The sequence below is a fragment of the Ambystoma mexicanum genome, chromosome 12 (assembly GCF_040938575.1).
Source record: "Ambystoma mexicanum isolate Mex_15411 chromosome 12, UKY_AmexF1_1, whole genome shotgun sequence".
NCBI lineage: Eukaryota > Metazoa > Chordata > Amphibia > Caudata > Ambystomatidae > Ambystoma > Ambystoma mexicanum.
Genome location: NC_090936.1, coordinates 560,692,357 through 560,719,138, shown reverse-complemented (window position 1 = coordinate 560,719,138; position 26,782 = coordinate 560,692,357).

Below are 26,782 nucleotides of genomic sequence, written 5' to 3'. Positions count from 1 at the left end.
CATTAACCCGCATACTAGACCACTGAAATTCCCAAAAATATTTTTGTCACGAAATATGCATCCTACACCCCCGAATGTTCAGGAAATGTTGGCAGCTCAAAAAAGGCCTTAAAATGCATTTTAGGCCTGCAAAAATGTAGAAATCTTTGGAGGCCCAAAAAAGGGCTTTACAGGCATCCTAGACCCCCTAAAGTCCAGAAAATGTTGGTGGCCTACAAATGGTGTCAGAGAGCTCTGATTGTCCCAAAAACATTTGCAGCCTGAAAGGGGCATTAACCCGCATACCAGACCACTGAAATTCCCAAAAATATTTTTGTCACGAAATATGCATCCTACACCCCCGAATGTTCAGGAAATGTTGGCAGCTCAAAAAAGGCCTTAAAATGCATTTTAGGCCTGCAAAAATGTAGAAAACTTTGGAGCCCCAAAAAAGGGCTTTACAGGCATCCTAGACCCCCTAAAGTCCAGAAAATGTTGGTGTCCCACAAATGGTGTCAGAGACCTCTGATTGTCCCAAAAACACTTGCAGCCTGAAAGGGGCATTAAACCAAATCCTAGACCACGGAAATTCCCAAAAATATTTTTGTCACGAAATATGCATCCTACACCCCTGAAAGTTCAGAAAATGTTGGCAGCCCAAAAAAGGCCTTAAAATGCATTTTAGGCCTGCAAAAATGTAGAAAACTTTGGAGGCCCAAAAAAGGGCTTTACAGGCATCCTAGACCCCCTAAAGTCCAGAAAATGTTGGTGGCCCACAAATGGTGTCAGAGAGCTCTGATTGTCCCAAAAACATTTGCAGCCTGAAAGGGGCATTAACCCGCATACTAGACCACTGAAATTCCCAAAAATATTTTTGTCACGAAATATGCATCCTACACCCCCGAATGTTCAGGAAATGTTGGCAGCTCAAAAAAGGCCTTAAAATGCATTTTAGGCCTGCAAAAATGTAGAAAACTTTGGAGCCCCAAAAAAGGGCTTTACAGGCATCCTAGACCCCCTAAAGTCCAGAAAATGTTGGTGTCCCACAAATGGTGTCAGAGACCTCTGATTGTCCCAAAAACACTTGCAGCCTGAAAGGGGCATTAAACCAAATCCTAGACCACGGAAATTCCCAAAAATATTTTTGTCACGAAATATGCATCCTACACCCCTGAAGGTTCAGAAAATGTTGGCAGCCCAAAAAAGGCCTTAAAATGCATTTTAGGCCTGCAAAAATGTAGAAAACTTTGGAGGCCCAAAAAAGGGCTTTACAGGCATCCTAGACCCCCTAATTCCAGAAAATGTTGGTGGCCCACAAATGGTGTCAGAGACCTCTGATTGTCCCAAAAACACTTGCAGCCTGAAAGGGGCATTAAACCAAATCCTAGACCACGGAAATTCCCAAAATTATTTTTGTCACGAAATATGCATCCTGCACCAACGAATGTTCAGGAAATGTTGGCAGGTCAAAAAAGGCCTTAAAATGCATTTTAGGCCTGCAAAAATGTAGAAAACTTTGGAGGCCCAAAAAAGGGCTTTACAGGCATCCTAGACCCCCTAAAGTCCAGAAAATGTTGGTGGCCCACAAATGGTGTCAGAGAGCTCTGATTGTCCCAAAAACATTTGCAGCCTGAAAGGGGCATTAACCCGCATACTAGACCACTGAAATTCCCAAAAATATTTTTGTCACGAAATATGCATCCTACACCCCCGAATGTTCAGGAAATGTTGGCAGCTCAAAAAAGGCCTTAAAATGCATTTTAGGCCTGCAAAAATGTAGAAATCTTTGGAGGCCCAAAAAAGGGCTTTACAGGCATCCTAGACCCCCTAAAGTCCAGAAAATGTTGGTGGCCCACAAATGGTGTCAGAGAGCTCTGATTGTCCCAAAAACATTTGCAGCCTGAAAGGGGCATTAACCCGCATACTAGACCACTGAAATTCCCAAAAATATTTTTGTCACGAAATATGCATCCTACACCCCGAATGTTCAGGAAATGTTGGTAGCTCAAAAAAGGCCTTAAAATGCATTTTAGGCCTGCAAAAATGTAGAAAACTTTGGAGGCTCAAAAAAGGGCTTTACAGGCATCCTAGACCCCCTAAAGTCAAGAAAATGTTGGTGTCCCACAAATGGTGTCAGAGACCTCTGATTGTCCCAAAAACACTTGCAGCCTGAAAGGGGCATTAAACCAAATCCTAGACCACGGAAATTCCCAAAAATATTTTTGTCACGAAATATGCATCCTACACCCCTGAAAGTTCAGAAAATGTTGGCAGCCCAAAAAAGTCCTTAAAATGCATTTTAGGCCTGCAAAAATGTTGAAAACTTTGGAGGCCCAAAAAAGGGCTTTACAGGCATCCTAGACCCCCTAAAGTCCAGAAAATGTTGGTGGCCCACAAATGGTGTCAGAGAGCTCTGATTGTCCCAAAAACATTTGCAGCCTGAAAGGGGCATTAACCCGCATACTAGACCACTGAAATTCCCAAAAATATTTTTGTCACGAAATATGCATCCTACACCCCCGAATGTTCAGGAAATGTTGGCAGCTCAAAAAAGGCCTTAAAATGCATTTTAGGCCTGCAAAAATGTAGAAAACTTTGGAGGCCCAAAAAAGGGCTTTACAGGCATCCTAGACCCCCTAAAGTCCAGAAAATGTTGGTGGCCCACAAATGGTGTCAGAGACCTCTGATTGTCCCAAAAACACTTGCAGCCTGAAAGGGGCATTAAACCAAATCCTAGACCACGGAAATTCCCAAAAATATTTTAGTCACGAAATATGCATCCTACACCCCTGAAAGTTCAGAAAATGTTGGCAGCCCAAAAAAGGCCTTAAAATGCATTTTAGGCCTGCAAAAATGTAGAAAACTTTGGAGGCCCAAAAAAGGGCTTTACAGGCATCCTAGACCCCCTAAAGTCCAGAAAATGTTGGTGGCCCACAAATGGTGTCAGAGACCTCTGATTGTCCCAAAAACACTTGCAGCCTGAAAGGGGCATTAAACCAAATCCTAGACCACGGAAATTCCCAAAATTATTTTTGTCACGAAATATGCATCCTGCACCCCCGAATGTTCAGGAAATGTTGACAGCTCAAAAAAGGCCTTAAAATGCATTTTAGGCCTGCAAAAATGTAGAAAACTTTGGAGGCCCAAAAAAGGGCTTTACAGGCATCCTAGACCCCCTAAAGTCCAGACAATGTTGGTGGCCCAATAACTGTGTCAGAGAGCTCTGATTGTCCCAAAATCATTTGCAGCCTGAAAGGGGCATTAACCCGCATACTAGACCACTGAAATTCCCAAAAATATTTTTGTCACGAAATATGCATCCTACACCCCCGAATGTTCAGGAAATGTTGGCAGCTCAAAAAAGGCCTTAAAATGCATTTTAGGCCTGCAAAAATGTAGAAAACTTTGGAGGCTCAAAAAAGGGCTTTACAGGCATCCTAGACCCCCTAAAGTCAAGAAAATGTTGGTGTCCCACAAATGGTGTCAGAGACCTCTGATTGTCCCAAAAACACTTGCAGCCTGAAAGGGGCATTAAACCAAATCCTAGACCACGGAAATTCCCAAAAATATTTTTGTCACGAAATATGCATCCTACACCCCTGAAAGTTCAGAAAATGTTGGCAGCCCAAAAAAGTCCTTAAAATGCATTTTAGGCCTGCAAAAATGTTGAAAACTTTGGAGGCCCAAAAAAGGGCTTTACAGGCATCCTAGACCCCCTAAAGTCCAGAAAATGTTGGTGGCCCACAAATGGTGTCAGAGAGCTCTGATTGTCCCAAAAACATTTGCAGCCTGAAAGGGGCATTAACCCGCATACTAGACCACTGAAATTCCCAAAAATATTTTTGTCACGAAATATGCATCCTACACCCCCGAATGTTCAGGAAATGTTGGCAGCTCAAAAAAGGCCTTAAAATGCATTTTAGGCCTGCAAAAATGTAGAAAACTTTGGAGGCCCAAAAAAGGGCTTTACAGGCATCCTAGACCCCCTAAAGTCCAGAAAATGTTGGTGGCCCACAAATGGTGTCAGAGACCTCTGATTGTCCCAAAAACACTTGCAGCCTGAAAGGGGCATTAAACCAAATCCTAGACCACGGAAATTCCCAAAAATATTTTAGTCACGAAATATGCATCCTACACCCCTGAAAGTTCAGAAAATGTTGGCAGCCCAAAAAAGGCCTTAAAATGCATTTTAGGCCTGCAAAAATGTAGAAAACTTTGGAGGCCCAAAAAAGGGCTTTACAGGCATCCTAGACCCCCTAAAGTCCAGAAAATGTTGGTGGCCCACAAATGGTGTCAGAGACCTCTGATTGTCCCAAAAACACTTGCAGCCTGAAAGGGGCATTAAACCAAATCCTAGACCACGGAAATTCCCAAAATTATTTTTGTCACGAAATATGCATCCTGCACCCCCGAATGTTCAGGAAATGTTGACAGCTCAAAAAAGGCCTTAAAATGCATTTTAGGCCTGCAAAAATGTAGAAAACTTTGGAGGCCCAAAAAAGGGCTTTACAGGCATCCTAGACCCCCTAAAGTCCAGAAAATGTTGGTGGCCCACAAATGGTGTCAGAGAGCTCTGATTGTCCCAAAAACATTTGCAGCCTGAAAGGGGCATTAACCCGCATACTAGACCACTGAAATTCCCAAAAATATTTTTGTCACGAAATATGCATCCTACACCCCCGAATGTTCAGGAAATGTTGGCAGCTCAAAAAAGGCCTTAAAATGCATTTTAGGCCTGCAAAAATGTAGAAATCTTTGGAGGCCCAAAAAATGGCTTTACAGGCATCCTAGACCCCCTAAAGTCCAGAAAATGTTGGTGGCCCACAAATGGTGTCAGAGAGCTCTGATTGTCCCAAAAACATTTGCAGCCTGAAAGGGGCATTAACCCGCATACTAGACCACTGAAATTCCCAAAAATATATTTGTCACGAAATATGCATCCTACACCCCCGAATGTTCAGGAAATGTTGGCAGCTCAAAAAAGGCCTTAAAATGCATTTTAGGCCTGCAAAAATGTAGAAATCTTTGGAGGCCCAAAAAAGGGCTTTACAGGCATCCTAGACCCCCTAAAGTCCAGAAAATGTTGGTGGCCCACAAATGGTGTCAGAGACCTCTGATTGTCCCAAAAACACTTGCAGCCTGAAAGGGGCATTAAACCAAATCCTAGACCACGGAAATTCCCAAAAATATTTTTGTCACGAAATATGCATCCTACACCCCTGAAAGTTCAGAAAATGTTGGCAGCCCAAAAAAGTCCTTAAAATGCATTTTAGGCCTGCAAAAATGTAGAAAACTTTGGAGGCCCAAAAAAGGGCTTTACAGGCATCCTAGACCCCCTAAAGTCCAGACAATGTTGGTGGCCCAATAACTGTGTCAGAGAGCTCTGATTGTCCCAAAATCATTTGCAGCCTGAAAGGGGCATTAACCCGCATACTAGACCACTGAAATTCCCAAAAATATTTTTGTCACGAAATATGCATCCTACTCCCCTGAAAGTTCAGAAAATGTTGGCAGCCCAAAAAAGTCCTTAAAATGCATTTTAGGCCTGCAAAAATGTAGAAAACTTTGGAGGCCCAAAAAAGGGCTTTACAGGCATCCTAGACCCCCTAAAGTCCAGAAAATGTTGGTGGCCCACAAATGGTGTCAGAGAGCTCTGATTGTCCCAAAAACATTTGCAGCCTGAAAGGGGCATTAACCCGCATACTAGACCACTGAAATTCCCAAAAATATTTTTGTCACGAAATATGCATCCTACACCCCCGAATGTTCAGGAAATGTTGGCAGCTCAAAAAAGGCCTTAAAATGCATTTTAGGCCTGCAAAAATGTAGAAAACTTTGGAGCCCCAAAAAAGGGCTTTACAGGCATCCTAGACCCCCTAAAGTCCAGAAAATGTTGGTGTCCCACAAATGGTGTCAGAGACCTCTGATTGTCCGAAAAACACTTGCAGCCTGAAAGGGGCATTAAACCAAATCCTAGACCACGGAAATTCCCAAAAATATTTTTGTCACGAAATATGCATCCTACACCCCTGAAGGTTCAGAAAATGTTGGCAGCCCAAAAAAGGCCTTAAAATGCATTTTAGGCCTGCAAAAATGTAGAAAACTTTGGAGACCCAAAAAAGGGCTTTACAGGCATCCTAGACCCCCTAAAGTCCAGAAAATGTTGGTGGCCCACAAATGGTGTCAGAGACCTCTGATTGTCCCAAAAACACTTGCAGCCTGAAAGGGGCATTAAACCAAATCCTAGACCACGGAAATTCCCAAAATTATTTTTGTCACGAAATATGCATCCTGCACCAACGAATGTTCAGGAAATGTTGGCAGCTCAAAAAAGGCCTTAAAATGCATTTTAGGCCTGCAAAAATGTAGAAAACTTTGGAGGCCCAAAAAAGGGCTTTACAGGCATCCTAGACCCCCTAAAGTCCAGAAAATGTTGGTGGCCCACAAATGGTGTCAGAGAGCTCTGATTGTCCCAAAAACATTTGCAGCCTGAAAGGGGCATTAACCCGCACACTAGACCACTGAAATTCCCAAAAATATTTTTGTCACGAAATATGCATCCTACACCCCCGAATGTTCAGGAAATGTTGGCAGCTCAAAAAAGGCCTTAAAATGCATTTTAGGCCTGCAAAAATGTAGAAATCTTTGGAGGCCCAAAAAAGGGCTTTACAGGCATCCTAGACCCCCTAAAGTCCAGAAAATGTTGGTGGCCCACAAATGGTGTCAGAGAGCTCTGATTGTCCCAAAAACATTTGCAGCCTGAAAGGGGCATTAACCCGCATACTAGACCACTGAAATTCCCAAAAATATTTTTGTCACGAAATATGCATCCTACACCCCGAATGTTCAGGAAATGTTGGTAGCTCAAAAAAGGCCTTAAAATGCATTTTAGGCCTGCAAAAATGTAGAAAACTTTGGAGGCACAAAAAAGGGCTTTACAGGCATCCTAGACCCCCTAAAGTCAAGAAAATGTTGGTGTCCCACAAATGGTGTCAGAGACCTCTGATTGTCCCAAAAACACTTGCAGCCTGAAAGGGGCATTAAACCAAATCCTAGACCACGGAAATTCCCAAAAATATTTTTGTCACGAAATATGCATCCTACACCCCTGAAAGTTCAGAAAATGTTGGCAGCCCAAAAAAGTCCTTAAAATGCATTTTAGGCCTGCAAAAATGTTGAAAACTTTGGAGGCCCAAAAAAGGGCTTTACAGGCATCCTAGACCCCCTAAAGTCCAGAAAATGTTGGTGGCCCACAAATATTGTCAGAGAGCTCTGATTGTCCCAAAAACATTTGCAGCCTGAAAGGGGCATTAACCCGCATACTAGACCACTGAAATTCCCAAAAATATTTTTGTCACGAAATATGCATCCTACACCCCCGAATGTTCAGGAAATGTTGGCAGCTCAAAAAAGGCCTTAAAATGCATTTTAGGCCTGCAAAAATGTAGAAATCTTTGGAGGCCCAAAAAAGGGCTTTACAGGCATCCTAGACCCCCTAAAGTCCAGAAAATGTTGGTGGCCCACAAATGGTGTCAGAGAGCTCTGATTGTCCCAAAAACATTTGCAGCCTGAAAGGGGCATTAACCCGCATACTAGACCACTGAAATTCCCAAAAATATTTTTGTCACGAAATATGCATCCTACACCCCCGAATGTTCAGGAAATGTTGGCAGCTCAAAAAAGTCCTTAAAATGCATTTTAGGCCTGCAAAAATGTAGAAATCTTTGGAGGCCCAAAAAAGGGCTTTACAGGCATCCTAGACCCCCTAAAGTCCAGAAAATGTTGGTGGCCCACAAATGGTGTCAGAGAGCTCTGATTGTCCCAAAAACATTTGCAGCCTGAAAGGGGCATTAACCCGCATACTAGACCACTGAAATTCCCAAAAATATTTTTGTCACGAAATATGCATCCTACACCCCCGAATGTTCAGGAAATGTTGGCAGCTCAAAAAAGTCCTTAAAATGCATTTTAGGCCTGCAAAAATGTAGAAATCTTTGGAGGCCCAAAAAAGGGCTTTACAGGCATCCTAGACCCCCTAAAGTCAAGAAAATGTTGGTGTCCCACAAATGGTGTCAGAGACCTCTGATTGTCCCAAAAACACTTGCAGCCTGAAAGGGGCATTAAACCAAATCCTAGACCACGGAAATTCCCAAAAATATTTTTGTCACGAAATATGCATCCTGCACCCCTGAAAGTTCAGAAAATGTTGGCAGCCCAAAAAAGTCCCTAAAATGCATTTTAGGCCTGCAAAAATGTAGAAAACTTTGGAGGCCCAAAAAAGGGCTTTACAGGCATCCTAGACCCCCTAAAGTCCAGAAAATGTTGGTGGCCCACAAATGGTGTCAGAGAGCTCTGATTGTCCCAAAAACATTTGCAGCCTGAAAGGGGCATTAACCCGCATACTAGACCACTGAAATTCCCAAAAATATTTTTGTCACGAAATATGCATCCTACACCCCCGAATGTTCAGGAAATGTTGGCAGCTCAAAAAAGGCCTTAAAATGCATTTTAGGCCTGCAAAAATGTAGAAAACTTTGGAGCCCCAAAAAAGGGCTTTACAGGCATCCTAGACCCCCTAAAGTCCAGAAAATGTTGGTGGCCCACAAATGGTGTCAGAGACCTCTGATTGTCCCAAAAACACTTGCAGCCTGAAAGGGGCATTAAACCAAATCCTAGACCACGGAAATTCCCAAAATTATTTTTGTCACGAAATATGCATCCTGCACCCCCGAATGTTCAGGAAATGTTGGCAGCTCAAAAAAGGCCTTAAAATGCATTTTAGGCCTGCAAAAATGTAGAAAACTTTGGAGGCCCAAAAAAGGGCTTTACAGGCATCCTAGACCCCCTAAAGTCCAGACAATGTTGGTGGCCCAATAACTGTGTCAGAGAGCTCTGATTGTCCCAAAATCATTTGCAGCCTGAAAGGGGCATTAACCCGCATACTAGACCACTGAAATTCCCAAAAATATTTTTGTCACGAAATATGCATCCTACACCCCCGAATGTTCAGGAAATGTTGGCAGCTCAAAAAAGGCCTTAAAATGCATTTTAGGCCTGCAAAAATGTAGAAATCTTTGGAGGCCCAAAAAAGGGCTTTACAGGCATCCTAGACCCCCTAAAGTCCAGACAATGTTGGTGGCCCAATAACTGTGTCAGAGAGCTCTGATTGTCCCAAAATCATTTGCAGCCTGAAAGGGGCATTAACCCGCATACTAGACCACTGAAATTCCCAAAAATATTTTTGTCACGAAATATGCATCCTACACCCCCGAATGTTCAGGAAATGTTGGCAGCTCAAAAAAGTCCTTAAAATGCATTTTAGGCCTGCAAAAATGTAGAAATCTTTGGAGGCCCAAAAAATGGCTTTACAGGCATCCTAGATCCCCTAAAGTCCAGAAAATGTTGGTGGCCCACAAATATTGTCAGAGAGCTCTGATTGTCCCAAAAACATTTGCAGCCTGAAAGGGGCATTAACCCGCATACTAGACCACTGAAATTCCCAAAAATATTTTTGTCACGAAATATGCATCCTACAACCCCGAATGTTCAGGAAATGTTGGCAGCTCAAAAAAGGCCTTAAAATGCATTTTAGGCCTGCAAAAATGTAGAAATCTTTGGAGGCCCAAAAAAGGGCTTTACAGGCATCCTAGACCCCCTAAAGTCCAGAAAATGTTGGTGGCCCACAAATGGTGTCAGAGAGCTCTGATTGTCCCAAAAACATTTGCAGCCTGAAGGGGCATTAACCCGCATACTAGACCACTGAAATTCCCAAAAATATTTTTGTCACGAAATATGCATCCTACACCCCCGAATGTTCAGGAAATGTTGGCAGCTCAAAAAAGTCCTTAAAATGCATTTTAGGCCTGCAAAAATGTAGAAATCTTTGGAGGCCCAAAAAAGGGCTTTACAGGCATCCTAGACCCCCTAAAGTCCAGAAAATGTTGGTGGCCCACAAATGGTGTCAGAGAGCTCTGATTGTCCCAAAAACATTTGCAGCCTGAAAGGGGCATTAACCCGCATACTAGACCACTGAAATTCCCAAAAATATTTTTGTCACGAAATATGCATCCTACACCCCCGAATGTTCAGGAAATGTTGGCAGCTCAAAAAAGTCCTTAAAATGCATTTTAGGCCTGCAAAAATGTAGAAATCTTTGGAGGCCCAAAAAAGGGCTTTACAGGCATCCTAGACCCCCTAAAGTCAAGAAAATGTTGGTGGCCCACAAATGGTGTCAGAGACCTCTGATTGTCCCAAAAACACTTGCAGCCTGAAAGGGGCATTAAACCAAATCCTAGACCACGGAAATTCCCAAAATTATTTTTGTCACGAAATATGCATCCTGCACCCCCGAATGTTCAGGAAATGTTGGCAGCTCAAAAAAGGCCTTAAAATGCATTTTAGGCCTGCAAAAATGTAGAAAACTTTGGAGGCCCAAAAAAGGGCTTTACAGGCATCCTAGACCCCCTAAAGTCCAGACAATGTTGGTGGCCCAATAACTGTGTCAGAGAGCTCTGATTGTCCCAAAATCATTTGCAGCCTGAAAGGGGCATTAACCCGCATACTAGACCACTGAAATTCCCAAAAATATTTTTGTCACGAAATATGCATCCTACACCCCCGAATGTTCAGGAAATGTTGGCAGCTCAAAAAAGGCCTTAAAATGCATTTTAGGCCTGCAAAAATGTAGAAATCTTTGGAGGCCCAAAAAAGGGCTTTACAGGCATCCTAGACCCCCTAAAGTCCAGAAAATGTTGGTGGCCCACAAATGGTGTCAGAGAGCTCTGATTGTCCCAAAAACATTTGCAGCCTGAAAGGGGCATTAACCCGCATACTAGACCACTGAAATTCCCAAAAATATTTTTGTCACGAAATATGCATCCTACACCCCCGAATGTTCAGGAAATGTTGGCAGCTCAAAAAAGGCCTTAAAATGCATTTTAGGCCTGCAAAAATGTAGAAATCTTTGGAGGCCCAAAAAAGGGCTTTACAGGCATCCTAGACCCCCTAAAGTCCAGAAAATGTTGGTGGCCCACAAATGGTGTCAGAGAGATCCGATTGTCCCAAAAACATTTGCAGCCTGAAAGGGGCATTAACCCGCATACTAGACCACTGAAATTCCCAAAAATATTTTTGTCACGAAATATGCATCCTACACCCCCGAATGTTCAGGAAATGTTGGCAGCTCAAAAAAGGCCTTAAAATGCATTTTAGGCCTGCAAAAATGTAGAAAACTTTGGAGCCCCAAAAAAGGGCTTTACAGGCATCCTAGACCCCCTAAAGTCCAGAAAATGTTGGTGTCCCACAAATGGTGTCAGAGACCTCTGATTGTCCCAAAAACACTTGCAGCCTGAAAGGGGCATTAAACCAAATCCTAGACCACGGAAATTCCCAAAAATATTTTTGTCACGAAATATGCATCCTACACCCCTGAAGGTTCAGAAAATGTTGGCAGCCCAAAAAAGGCCTTAAAATGCATTTTAGGCCTGCAAAAATGTGGAAAACTTTGGAGGCCCAAAAAAGGGCTTTACAGGCATCCTAGACCCCCTAAAGTCCAGAAAATGTTGGTGGCCCACAAATGGTGTCAGAGAGCTCTGATTGTCCCAAAAACATTTGCAGCCTGAAAGGGGCATTACCCCGCATACTAGACCACTGAAATTCCCAAAAATATTTTTGTCACGAAATATGCATCCTACACCCCGAATGTTCAGGAAATGTTGGTAGCTCAAAAAAGGCCTTAAAATGCATTTTAGGCCTGCAAAAATGTAGAAAACTTTGGAGGCCCAAAAAAGGGCTTTACAGGCATCCTAGACCCCCTAAAGTCCAGAAAATGTTGGTGGCCCACAAATGGTGTCAGAGACCTCTGATTGTCCCAAAAACACTTGCAGCCTGAAAGGGGCATTAAACCAAATCCTAGACCACGGAAATTCCCAAAATTATTTTTGTCACGAAATATGCATCCTGCACCCCCGAATGTTCAGGAAATGTTGGCAGCTCAAAAAAGGCCTTAAAATGCATTTTAGGCCTGCAAAAATGTAGAAAACTTTGGAGGCCCAAAAAAGGGCTTTACAGGCATCCTAGACCCCCTAAAGTCCAGAAAATGTTGGTGGCCCACAAATGGTGTCAGAGACCTCTGATTGTCCCAAAAACACTTGCAGCCTGAAAGGGGCATTAAACCAAATCCTAGACCACGGAAATTCCCAAAATTATTTTTGTCACGAAATATGCATCCTGCACCCCCGAATGTTCAGGAAATGTTGGCAGCTCAAAAAAGGCCTTAAAATGCATTTTAGGCCTGCAAAAATGTAGAAATCTTTGGAGGCCCAAAAAAGGGCTTTACAGGCATCCTAGACCCCCTAAAGTCCAGAAAATGTTGGTGGCCCACAAATGGTGTCAGAGAGCTCTGATTGTCCCAAAAACATTTGCAGCCTGAAAGGGGCATTAACCCGCATACTAGACCACTGAAATTCCCAAAAATATTTTTGTCACGAAATATGCATCCTACACCCCCGAATGTTCAGGAAATGTTGGCAGCTCAAAAAAGGCCTTAAAATGCATTTTAGGCCTGCAAAAATGTAGAAATCTTTGGAGGCCCAAAAAATGGCTTTACAGGCATCCTAGACCCCCTAAAGTCCAGAAAATGTTGGTGGCCCACAAATATTGTCAGAGAGCTCTGATTGTCCCAAAAACATTTGCAGCCTGAAAGGGGCATTAACCCGCATACTAGACCACTGAAATTCCCAAAAATATTTTTGTCACGAAATATGCATCCTACACCCCCGAATGTTCAGGAAATGTTGGCAGCTCAAAAAAGGCCTTAAAATGCATTTTAGGCCTGCAAAAATGTAGAAATCTTTGGAGGCCCAAAAAAGGGCTTTACAGGCATCCTAGACCCCCTAAAGTCCAGAAAATGTTGGTGGCCCACAAATGGTGTCAGAGAGCTCTGATTGTCCCAAAAACATTTGCAGCCTGAAAGGGGCATTAACCCGCATACTAGACCACTGAAATTCCCAAAAATATTTTTGTCACGAAATATGCATCCTACACCCCCGAATGTTCAGGAAATGTTGGCAGCTCAAAAAAGTCCTTAAAATGCATTTTAGGCCTGCAAAAATGTAGAAATCTTTGGAGGCCCAAAAAAGGGCTTTACAGGCATCCTAGACCCCCTAAAGTCCAGAAAATGTTGGTGGCCCACAAATGGTGTCAGAGAGCTCTGATTGTCCCAAAAACATTTGCAGCCTAAAAGGGGCATTAACCCGCATACTAGACCACTGAAATTCCCAAAAATATTTTTGTCACGAAATATGCATCCTACACCCCCGAATGTTCAGGAAATGTTGGCAGCTCAAAAAAGTCCTTAAAATGCATTTTAGGCCTGCAAAAATGTAGAAATCTTTGGAGGCCCAAAAAAGGGCTTTACAGGCATCCTAGACCCCCTAAAGTCAAGAAAATGTTGGTGTCCCACAAATGGTGTCAGAGACCTCTGATTGTCCCAAAAACACTTGCAGCCTGAAAGGGGCATTAAACCAAATCCTAGACCACGGAAATTCCCAAAAATATTTTTGTCACGAAATATGCATCCTGCACCCCTGAAAGTTCAGAAAATGTTGGCAGCCCAAAAAAGTCCCTAAAATGCATTTTAGGCCTGCAAAAATGTAGAAAACTTTGGAGGCCCAAAAAAGGGCTTTACAGGCATCCTAGACCCCCTAAAGTCCAGAAAATGTTGGTGGCCCACAAATGGTGTCAGAGAGCTCTGATTGTCCCAAAAACATTTGCAGCCTGAAAGGGGCATTAACCCGCATACTAGACCACTGAAATTCCCAAAAATATTTTTGTCACGAAATATGCATCCTACACCCCCGAATGTTCAGGAAATGTTGGCAGCTCAAAAAAGGCCTTAAAATGCATTTTAGGCCTGCAAAAATGTAGAAAACTTTGGAGCCCCAAAAAAGGGCTTTACAGGCATCCTAGACCCCCTAAAGTCCAGAAAATGTTGGTGGCCCACAAATGGTGTCAGAGACCTCTGATTGTCCCAAAAACACTTGCAGCCTGAAAGGGGCATTAAACCAAATCCTAGACCACGGAAATTCCCAAAATTATTTTTGCCACGAAATATGCATCCTGTACCCCCGAATGTTCAGGAAATGTTGGCAGCTCAAAAAAGGCCTTAAAATGCATTTTAGGCCTGCAAAAATGTAGAAAACTTTGGAGGCCCAAAAAAGGGCTTTACAGGCATCCTAGACCCCCTAAAGTCCAGACAATGTTGGTGGCCCAATAACTGTGTCAGAGAGCTCTGATTGTCCCAAAATCATTTGCAGCCTGAAAGGGGCATTAACCCGCATACTGGACCACTGAAATTCCCAAAAATATTTTTGTCACGAAATATGCATCCTACACCCCCGAATGTTCAGGAAATGTTGGCAGCTCAAAAAAGGCCTTAAAATGCATTTTAGGCCTGCAAAAATGTAGAAATCTTTGAAGGCCCAAAAAAGGGCTTTACAGGCATCCTAGACCCCCTAAAGTCCAGACAATGTTGGTGGCCCAATAACTGTGTCAGAGAGCTCTGATTGTCCCAAAATCATTTGCAGCCTGAAAGGGGCATTAACCCGCATACTAGACCACTGAAATTCCCAAAAATATTTTTGTCACGAAATATGCATCCTACACCCCCGAATGTTCAGGAAATGTTGGCTGCTCAAAAAAGGCCTTAAAATGCATTTTAGGCCTGCAAAAATGTAGAAATCTTTGGAGGCCCAAAAAAGGGCTTTACAGGCATCCTAGACCCCCTAAAGTCCAGAAAATGTTGGTGGCCCACAAATGGTGTCAGAGAGCTCTGATTGTCCCAAAAACATTTGCAGCCTGAAAGGGGCATTAACCCGCATACTAGACCACTGAAATTCCCAAAAATATTTTTGTCACGAAATATGCATCCTACACCCCCGAATGTTCAGGAAATGTTGGCAGCTCAAAAAAGGCCTTAAAATGCATTTTAGGCCTGCAAAAATGTAGAAATCTTTGGAGGCCCAAAAAATGGCTTTACAGGCATCCTAGACCCCCTAAAGTCCAGAAAATGTTGGTGGCCCACAAATATTGTCAGAGAGCTCTGATTGTCCCAAAAACATTTGCAGCCTGAAAGGGGCATTAACCCGCATACTAGACCACTGAAATTCCCAAAAATATTTTTGTCACGAAATATGCATCCTACACCCCCGAATGTTCAGGAAATGTTGGCAGCTCAAAAAAGGCCTTAAAATGCATTTTAGGCCTGCAAAAATGTAGAAATCTTTGGAGGCCCAAAAAAGGGCTTTACAGGCATCCTAGACCCCCTAAAGTCCAGAAAATGTTGGTGGCCCACAAATGGTGTCAGAGAGCTCTGATTGTCCCAAAAACATTTGCAGCCTGAAAGGGGCATTAACCCGCATACTAGACCACTGAAATTCCCAAAAATATTTTTGTCACGAAATATGCATCCTACACCCCCGAATGTTCAGGAAATGTTGGCAGCTCAAAAAAGTCCTTAAAATGCATTTTAGGCCTGCAAAAATGTAGAAATCTTTGGAGGCCCAAAAAAGGGCTTTACAGGCATCCTAGACCCCCTAAAGTCCAGAAAATGTTGGTGGCCCACAAATGGTGTCAGAGAGCTCTGATTGTCCCAAAAACATTTGCAGCCTGAAAGGGGCATTAACCCGCATACTAGACCACTGAAATTCCCAAAAATATTTTTGTCACGAAATATGCATCCTACACCCCCGAATGTTCAGGAAATGTTGGCAGCTCAAAAAAGTCCTTAAAATGCATTTTAGGCCTGCAAAAATGTAGAAATCTTTGGAGGCCCAAAAAAGGGCTTTACAGGCATCCTAGACCCCCTAAAGTCAAGAAAATGTTGGTGTCCCACAAATGGTGTCAGAGAGCTCTGATTGTCCCAAAAACATTTGCAGCCTGAAAGGGGCATTAACCCGCATACTAGACCACGGAAATTCCCAAAAATATTTTTGTCACGAAATATGCATCCTGCACCCCTGAAAGTTCAGAAAATGTTGGCAGCCCAAAAAAGTCCCTAAAATGCATTTTAGGCCTGCAAAAATGTAGAAAACTTTGGAGGCCCAAAAAAGGGCTTTACAGGCATCCTAGACCCCCTAAAGTCCAGAAAATGTTGGTGGCCCACAAATGGTGTCAGAGAGCTCTGATTGTCCCAAAAACATTTGCAGCCTGAAAGGGGCATTAACCCGCATACTAGACCACTGAAATTCCCAAAAATATTTTTGTCACGAAATATGCATCCTACACCCCCGAATGTTCAGGAAATGTTGGCAGCTCAAAAAAGGCCTTAAAATGCATTTTAGGCCTGCAAAAATGTAGAAAACTTTGGAGCCCCAAAAAAGGGCTTTACAGGCATCCTAGACCCCCTAAAGTCCAGAAAATGTTGGTGGCCCACAAATGGTGTCAGAGACCTCTGATTGTCCCAAAAACACTTGCAGCCTGAAAGGGGCATTAAACCAAATCCTAGACCACGGAAATTCCCAAAATTATTTTTGTCACGAAATATGCATCCTGCACCCCCGAATGTTCAGGAAATGTTGGCAGCTCAAAAAAGGCCTTAAAATGCATTTTAGGCCTGCAAAAATGTAGAAAACTTTGGAGGCCCAAAAAAGGGCTTTACAGGCATCCTAGACCCCCTAAAGTCCAGACAATGTTGGTGGCCCAATAACTGTGTCAGAGAGCTCTGATTGTCCCAAAATCATTTGCAGCCTGAAAGGGGCATTAACCCGCATACTAGACCACTGAAATTCCCAAAAATATTTTTGTCACGAAATATGCATCCTACACCCCCGAATGTTCAGGAAATGTTGGCAGCTCAAAAAAGGCCTTAAAATGCATTTTAGGCCTGCAAAAATGTAGAAATCTTTGGAGGCCCAAAAAAGGGCTTTACAGGCATCCTAGACCCCCTAAAGTCCAGAAAATGTTGGTGGCCCACAAATGGTGTCAGAGAGCTCTGATTGTCCCAAAAACATTTGCAGCCTGAAAGGGGCATTAACCCGCATACTAGACCACTGAAATTCCCAAAAATATTTTTGTCACGAAATATGCATCCTACACCCCCGAATGTTCAGGAAATGTTGGGAGCTCAAAAAAGGCCTTAAAATGCATTTTAGGCCTGCAAAAATGTAGAAATCTTTGGAGGCCCAAAAAAGGGCTTTACAGGCATCCTAGACCCCCAAAAGTCAAGAAAATGTTGGTGTCCCACAAATGGTGTCAGAGACCTCTGATTGTCCCAAAAACACTTGCAGCCTGAAAGGGGCATTAAACCAAATCCTAGACCACGGAAATTCCCAAAAATATTTTTGTCACGAAATATGCATCCTGCACCCCTGAAAGTTCAGAAAATGTTGGCAGCCCAAAAAAGTCCCTAAAATGCATTTTAGGCCTGCAAAAATGTAGAAAACTTTGGAGCCCCAAAAAAGGGCTTTACAGGCATCCTAGACCCCCTAAAGTCCAGAAAATGTTGGTGGCCCACAAATGGTGTCAGAGACCTCTGATTGTCCCAAAAACACTTGCAGCCTGAAAGGGGCATTAAACCAAATCCTAGACCACGGAAATTCCCAAAATTATTTTTGTCACGAAATATGCATCCTGCACCCCCGAATGTTCAGGAAATGTTGGCAGCTCAAAAAAGGCCTTAAAATGCATTTTAGGCCTGCAAAAATGTAGAAAACTTTGGAGGCCCAAAAAAGGGCTTTACAGGCATCCTAGACCCCCTAAAGTCCAGACAATGTTGGTGGCCCAATAACTGTGTCAGAGAGCTCTGATTGTCCCAAAATCATTTGCAGCCTGAAAGGGGCATTAACCCGCATACTAGACCACTGAAATTCCCAAAAATATTTTTGTCACGAAATATGCATCCTACACCCCCGAATGTTCAGGAAATGTTGGCAGCTCAAAAAAGGCCTTAAAATGCATTTTAGGCCTGCAAAAATGTAGAAATCTTTGGAGGCCCAAAAAAGGGCTTTACAGGCATCCTAGACCCCCTAAAGTCCAGAAAATGTTGGTGGCCCACAAATGGTGTCAGAGAGCTCTGATTGTCCCAAAAACATTTGCAGCCTGAAAGGGGCATTAACCCGCATACTAGACCACTGAAATTCCCAAAAATATTTTTGTCACGAAATATGCATCCTACACCCCCGAATGTTCAGGAAATGTTGGCAGCTCAAAAAAGTCCTTAAAATGCATTTTAGGCCTGCAAAAATGTAGAAATCTTTGGAGGCCCAAAAAAGGGCTTTACAGGCATCCTAGACCCCCTAAAGTCAAGAAAATGTTGGTGTCCCACAAATGGTGTCAGAGACCTCTGATTGTCCCAAAAACACTTGCAGCCTGAAAGGGGCATTAAACCAAATCCTAGACCACGGAAATTCCCAAAATTATTTTTGTCACGAAATATGCATCCTGCACCCCCGAATGTTCAGGAAATGTTGGCAGCTCAAAAAAAGCCTTAAAATGCATTTTAGGCCTGCAAAAATGTAGAAAACTTTGGAGGCCCAAAAAAGGGCTTTACAGGCATCCTAGACCCCCTAAAGTCCAGACAATGTTGGTGGCCCAATAACTGTGTCAGAGAGCTCTGATTGTCCCAAAATCATTTGCAGCCTGAAAGGGGCATTAACCCGCATACTAGACCACTGAAATTCCCAAAAATATTTTTGTCACGAAATATGCATCCTACACCCCCGAATGTTCAGGAAATGTTGGCAGCTCAAAAAAGGCCTTAAAATGCATTTTAGGCCTGCAAAAATGTAGAAATCTTTGGAGGCCCAAAAAAGGGCTTTACAGGCATCCTAGACCCCCTAAAGTCCAGAAAATGTTGGTGGCCCACAAATGGTGTCAGAGAGCTCTGATCGTCCCAAAAACATTTGCAGCCTGAAAGGGGCATTAACCCGCATACTAGACCACTGAAATTCCCAAAAATATTTTTGTCACGAAATATGCATCCTACACCCCCGAATGTTCAGGAAATGTTGGCAGCTCAAAAAAGGCCTTAAAATGCATTTTAGGCCTGCAAAAATGTAGAAATCTTTGGAGGCCCAAAAAATGGCTTTACAGGCATCCTAGACCCCCTAAAGTCCAGAAAATGTTGGTGGCCCACAAATGGTGTCAGAGAGCTCTGATTGTCCCAAAAACATTTGCAGCCTGAAAGGGGCATTAACCCGCATACTAGACCACTGAAATTCCCAAAAATATTTTTGTCACGAAATATGCATCCTACACCCCCGAATGTTCAGGAAATGTTGGCAGCTCAAAAAAGGCCTTAAAATGCATTTTAGGCCTGCAAAAATGTAGAAATCTTTGGAGGCCCAAAAAAGGGCTTTACAGGCATCCTAGACCCCCTAAAGTCCAGAAAATGTTGGTGGCCCACAAATGGTGTCAGAGAGCTCCGATTGTCCCAAAAACATTTGCAGCCTGAAAGGGGCATTAACCCGCATACTAGACCACTGAAATTCCCAAAAATATTTTTGTCACGAAATATGCATCCTACACCCCCGAATGTTCAGGAAATGTTGGCAGCTCAAAAAAGGCCTTAAAATGCATTTTAGGCCTGCAAAAATGTAGAAAACTTTGGAGCCCCAAAAAAGGGCTTTACAGGCATCCTAGACCCCCTAAAGTCCAGAAAATGTTGGTGTCCCACAAATGGTGTCAGAGACCTCTGATTGTCCCAAAAACACTTGCAGCCTGAAAGGGGCATTAAACCAAATCCTAGACCACGGAAATTCCCAAAAATATTTTTGTCACGAAATATGCATCCTACACCCCTGAAGGTTCAGAAAATGTTGGCAGCCCAAAAAAGGCCTTAAAATGCATTTTAGGCCTGCAAAAATGTAGAAAACTTTGGAGGCCCAAAAAAGGGCTTTACAGGCATCCTAGACCCCCTAAAGTCCAGAAAATGTTGGTGGCCCACAAATGGTGTCAGAGAGCTCTGATTGTCCCAAAAACATTTGCAGCCTGAAAGGGGCATTAACCCGCATACTAGACCACTGAAATTCCCAAAAATATTTTTGTCACGAAATATGCATCCTACACCCCGAATGTTCAGGAAATGTTGGTAGCTCAAAAAAGGCCTTAAAATGCATTTTAGGCCTGCAAAAATGTAGAAAACTTTGGAGGCCCAAAAAAGGGCTTTACAGGCATCCTAGACCCCCTAAAGTCCAGAAAATGTTGGTGGCCCACAAATGGTGTCAGAGACCTCTGATTGTCCCAAAAACACTTGCAGCCTGAAAGGGGCATTAAACCAAATCCTAGACCACGGAAATTCCCAAAATTATTTTTGTCACGAAATATGCATCCTGCACCCCCGAATGTTCAGGAAATGTTGGCAGCTCAAAAAAGGCCTTAAAATGCATTTTAGGCCTGCAAAAATGTAGAAAACTTTGGAGGCCCAAAAAAGGGCTTTACAGGCATCCTAGACCCCCTAAAGTCCAGACAATGTTGGTGGCCCAATAACTGTGTCAGAGAGCTCTGATTGTCCCAAAATCATTTGCAGCCTGAAAGGGGCATTAACCCGCATACTAGACCACTGAAATTCCCAAAAATATTTTTGTCACGAAATATGCATCCTACACCCCCGAATGTTCAGGAAATGTTGGCAGCTCAAAAAAGGCCTTAAAATGCATTTTAGGCCTGCAAAAATGTAGAAATCTTTGGAGGCCCAAAAAAGGGCTTTACAGGCATCCTAGACCCCCTAAAGTCCAGAAAATGTTGGTGGCCCACAAATGGTGTCAGAGAGCTCTGATTGTCCCAAAAACATTTGCAGCCTGAAAGGGGCATTAACCCGCATACTAGACCACTGAAATTCCCAAAAATATTTTTGTCACGAAATATGCATCCTACACCCCCGAATGTTCAGGAAATGTTGGCAGCTCAAAAAAGGCCTTAAAATGCATTTTAGGCCTGCAAAAATGTAGAAATCTTTGGAGGCCCAAAAAATGGCTTTACAGGCATCCTAGACCCCCTAAAGTCCAGAAAATGTTGGTGGCCCACAAATATTGTCAGAGAGCTCTGATTGTCCCAAAAACATTTGCAGCCTGAAAGGGGCATTAACCCGCATACTAGACCACTGAAATTCCCAAAAATATTTTTGTCACGAAATATGCATCCTACACCCCCGAATGTTCAGGAAATGTTGGCAGCTCAAAAAAGGCCTTAAAATGCATTTTAGGCCTGCAAAAATGTAGAAATCTTTGGAGGCCCAAAAAAGGGCTTTACAGGCATCCTAGACCCCCTAAAGTCCAGAAAATGTTGGTGGCCCACAAATGGTGTCAGAGAGCTCTGATTGTCCCAAAAACATTTGCAGCCTGAAAGGGGCATTAACCCGCATACTAGACCACTGAAATTCCCAAAAATATTTTTGTCACGAAATATGCATCCTACACCCCCGAATGTTCAGGAAATGTTGGCAGCTCAAAAAAGTCCTTAAAATGCATTTTAGGCCTGCAAAAATGTAGAAATCTTTGGAGGCCCAAAAAAGGGCTTTACAGGCATCCTAGACCCCCTAAAGTCCAGAAAATGTTGGTGGCCCACAAATGGTGTCAGAGAGCTCTGATTGTCCCAAAAACATTTGCAGCCTGAAAGGGGCATTAACCCGCATACTAGACCACTGAAATTCCCAAAAATATTTTTGTCACGAAATATGCATCCTACACCCCCGAATGTTCAGGAAATGTTGGCAGCTCAAAAAAGTCCTTAAAATGCATTTTAGGCCTGCAAAAATGTAGAAATCTTTGGAGGCCCAAAAAAGGGCTTTACAGGCATCCTAGACCCCCTAAAGTCAAGAAAATGTTGGTGTCCCACAAATGGTGTCAGAGACCTCTGATTGTCCCAAAAACACTTGCAGCCTGAAAGGGGCATTAAACCAAATCCTAGACCACGGAAATTCCCAAAAATATTTTTGTCACGAAATATGCATCCTGCACCCCTGAAAGTTCAGAAAATGTTGGCAGCCCAAAAAAGTCCCTAAAATGCATTTTAGGCCTGCAAAAATGTAGAAAACTTTGGAGGCCCAAAAAAGGGCTTTACAGGCATCCTAGACCCCCTAAAGTCCAGAAAATGTTGGTGGCCCACAAATGGTGTCAGAGAGCTCTGATTGTCCCAAAAACATTTGCAGCCTGAAAGGGGCATTAACCCGCATACTAGACCACTGAAATTCCCAAAAATATTTTTGTCACGAAATATGCATCCTACACCCCCGAATGTTCAGGAAATGTTGGCAGCTCAAAAAAGGCCTTAAAATGCATTTTAGGCCTGCAAAAATGTAGAAAACTTTGGAGCCCCAAAAAAGGGCTTTACAGGCATCCTAGACCCCCTAAAGTCCAGAAAATGTTGGTGGCCCACAAATGGTGTCAGAGACCTCTGATTGTCCCAAAAACACTTGCAGCCTGAAAGGGGCATTAAACCAAATCCTAGACCACGGAAATTCCCAAAATTATTTTTGTCACGAAATATGCATCCTGCACCCCCGAATGTTCAGGAAATGTTGGCAGCTCAAAAAAGGCCTTAAAATGCATTTTAGGCCTGCAAAAATGTAGAAAACTTTGGAGGCCCAAAAAAGGGCTTTACAGGCATCCTAGACCCCCTAAAGTCCAGACAATGTTGGTGGCCCAATAACTGTGTCAGAGAGCTCTGATTGTCCCAAAATCATTTGCAGCCTGAAAGGGGCATTAACCCGCATACTAGACCACTGAAATTCCCAAAAATTTTTTTGTCACGAAATATGCATCCTACACCCCCGAATGTTCAGGAAATGTTGGCAGCTCAAAAAAGGCCTTAAAATGCATTTTAGGCCTGCAAAAATGTAGAAATCTTTGGAGGCCCAAAAAAGGGCTTTACAGGCATCCTAGACCCCCTAAAGTCCAGACAATGTTGGTGGCCCAATAACTGTGTCAGAGAGCTCTGATTGTCCCAAAATCATTTGCAGCCTGAAAGGGGCATTAACCCGCATACTAGACCACTGAAATTCCCAAAAATATTTTTGTCACGAAATATGCATCCTACACCCCCGAATGTTCAGGAAATGTTGGCAGCTCAAAAAAGGCCTTAAAATGCATTTTAGGCCTGCAAAAATGTAGAAATCTTTGGAGGCCCAAAAAAGGGCTTTACAGGCATCCTAGACCCCCTAAAGTCCAGAAAATGTTGGTGGCCCACAAATGGTGTCAGAGAGCTCTGATTGTCCCAAAAACATTTGCAGCCTGAAAGGGGCATTAACCCGCATACTAGACCACTGAAATTCCCAAAAATATTTTTGTCACGAAATATGCATCCTACACCCCCGAATGTTCAGGAAATGTTGGCAGCTCAAAAAAGGCCTTAAAATGCATTTTAGGCCTGCAAAAATGTAGAAATCTTTGGAGGCCCAAAAAAGGGCTTTACAGGCATCCTAGACCCCCTAAAGTCCAGAAAATGTTGGTGGCCCACAAATGGTGTCAGAGAGCTCTGATTGTCCCAAAAACATTTGCAGCCTGAAAGGGGCATTAACCCGCATACTAGACCACTGAAATTCCCAAAAATATTTTTGTCACGAAATATGCATCCTACACCCCCGAATGTTCAGGAAATGTTGGCAGCTCAAAAAAGTCCTTAAAATGCATTTTAGGCCTGCAAAAATGTAGAAATCTTTGGAGGCCCAAAAAAGGGCTTTACAGGCATCCTAGACCCCCTAAAGTCCAGAAAATGTTGGTGGCCCACAAATGGTGTCAGAGAGCTCTGATTGTCCCAAAAACATTTGCAGCCTGAAAGGGGCATTAACCCGCATACTAGACCACTGAAATTCCCAAAAATATTTTTGTCACGAAATATGCATCCTACACCCCCGAATGTTCAGGAAATGTTGGCAGCTCAAAAAAGTCCTTAAAATGCATTTTAGGCCTGCAAAAATGTAGAAATCTTTGGAGGCCCAAAAAAGGGCTTTACAGGCATCCTAGACCCCCTAAAGTCAAGAAAATGTTGGTGTCCCACAAATGGTGTCAGAGACCTCTGATTGTCCCAAAAACACTTGCAGCCTGAAAGGGGCATTAAACCAAATCCTAGACTACTGAAATTCCCAAAAATATTTTTTGGCACGTAAAATGCATCCTACACACCTGAAAGTTCAGAAAATGTTGGCAGCCCAAAAAAGGCCTTAAAATGCATCTTAGGCCAGCAAAAATGTAAAACAACTTTGCAGGCCCAAAAAAGGGGTTTACTGGCATCCTAGACCCCTAAAGTCCAGAAAATGTTGGTCACCAAAAAACTGTGTCAGAGAGCTTGGAATGACCCAAAAACATTTGCAGCCCGAAAGGGGCATTAACACGCATGCTAGACCACTGAACTTCCCAAAAATATTTTTGTCACGAAATATGCATCCTACACCCCTGAAAGTTCAGAAAATGTTGGCATCCCAAAAAAGGCCTAAAAATGCATCTTAGGCCTGCAAAAATGTAGAAAACTTTGCAGGCCCAAAAAAGGGGTTTACAGGCATCCTAAACCCCTTAAAGTCCAGAAAATGTTGGTCACCAAAAAACTGTGTCAGAGAGCTCTGAAAGTCCCAAAAACATTTGCAGCCCGAAAGGGGCATTAACTCGCATCCTAGAGCACTGAAATTCCCAAAAATATTTTTGTCACGAAATATGCATCCTGCACCCCCGAATGTTCAGGAAATGTTGGCAGCTCAAAAAAGGCCTTAAAATGCATTTTAGGCCTGCAAAAATCTAGAAATCTTTGGAGGCCCAAAAAAGGGCTATACAGGCATCCTAGACCCCCTAAAGTCCAGACAATGTTGGTGGCCCAATAACTGTGTCAGAGAGCTCTGATTGTCCCAAAAACATTTGCAGCCTGAAAGGGGCATTAACCCGCATCCTAGACCACTGAAATTCCCACAAATATTTTTGTCACGAAATATGCATCCTACACCCCTGAAAGTTCAGAAAATGTTGACAGCCCAAAAAAGGCCTTAAAATGCATTTTAGGCCTGCAAAAATGTAGAAAACTTTGGAGGCCCAAAAAAGGGCTTTACATGCATCCTAGACCCCCTAAAGTCCAGAAAATGTTGGTGGCCCACAAATGGTGTCAGAGACCTCTGATTGTCCCAAAAACACTTGCAGCCTGAAAGGGGCATTAAACCAAATCCTGAACCAGGGAAATTTCCAAAAATATTTTTGTCACGAAATATGCATCCTACACCCCCGAATGTTCAGGAAATGTTGGCAGCTCAAAAAAGGCCTTAAAATGCATTTTAGGCCTGCAAAAATGTAGAAATCTTTGGAGGCCCAAAAAAGGGCTTTACAGGCATCCTAGACCCCCTAAAGTCCAGAAAATGTTGGTGGCCCACAAATGGTGTCAGAGAGCTCTGATTGTCCCAAAAACATTTGCAGCCTGAAAGGGGCATTAACCCGCATACTAGACCACTGAAATTCCCACAAATATATTTGTCACAAAATATGCATCCTACACCCCCGAATGTTCAGGAAATGTTGGCAGCTCAAAAAAGGCCTTAAAATGCATTTTAGGCCTGCAAAAATGTAGAAAACTTTGGAGCCCCAAAAAAGGGCTTTACAGGCATCCTAGACCCCCTAAAGTCCAGAAAATGTTGGTGTCCCACAAATGGTGTCAGAGACCTCTGATTGTCCCAAAAACACTTGCAGCCTGAAAGGGGCATTAAACCAAATCCTAGACCACGGAAATTCCCAAAAATATTTTTGTCACAAAATATGCATCCTACACCCCCGAATGTTCAGGAAATGTTGGCAGCTCAAAAAAGGCCTTAAAATGCATTTTAGGCCAGCAAAAATGTAGAAAACATTGGAGGCCCAAAAAGGTGGTTTACAGGCATCCTAGACCCCCTTAAATCCAGAAAATGTTGGTGGCCCAAAAACTGTGTCAGAGAGCTCTGAATGTCCCAAAAATATGTGCAGCCTGAAAGGGGCATTAACCCGCATCCTAGACCACTGAAATTCCCAAAAATATTTTTGTCACAAAATATGCATCCTACACCCCTGAATGTTCAGGAAATGTTGGCAGCTCAAAAAAGGCCTTAAAATGCATTTTAGGCCTGCAAAAATGTAGAAAACATTGGAGCCCCAAAAAAGGGCTTTACAGGCATCCTAGACCCCCTAAAGTCCAGAAAATGTTGGTGTCCCACAAATGGTGTCAGAGACCTCTGATTGTCCCAAAAACACTTGCAGCCTGAAAGGGGCATTAAACCAAATCCTAGACCACGGAAATTCCCAAAAATATTTTTGTCACGAAATATGCATCCTACACCCCTGAAAGTTCAGAAAATGTTGACAGCCCAAAAAAGGCCTTAAAATGCATTTTAGGCCTGCAAAAATGTAGAAAACCTTGGAGGCCCAAAAAAGGGCTTTACAGGCATCCTAGACCCCCTAAAGTCCAGAAAATGTTGGTGGCCCACAAATGGTGTCAGAGACCTCTGATTGTCCCAAAAACACTTGCAGCCTGAAAGGGGCATTAAACCAAATCCTAGACCACGGAAATTTCCAAAAATATTTTTGTCACGAAATATACATCCTACACCCCCGAATGTTCAGGAAATGTTGGCAGCTCAAAAAAGGCCTTAAAATGCATTTTAGGCCTGTAAAAATGTAGAAATCTTTGGAGGCCCAAAAAAGGGCTTTACAGGCATCCTAGACCCCCTAAAGTCCAGAAAAAGTTGGTCACCGAAAAAATGTGTCAGAGAGCTTGGAATGACCCAAAAACATTTGCAGCCCGAAAGGGGCATTAAACCAAATCCTAGACCACTGAAATTCCCAAAAATATTTTTGGCACGGAAAAT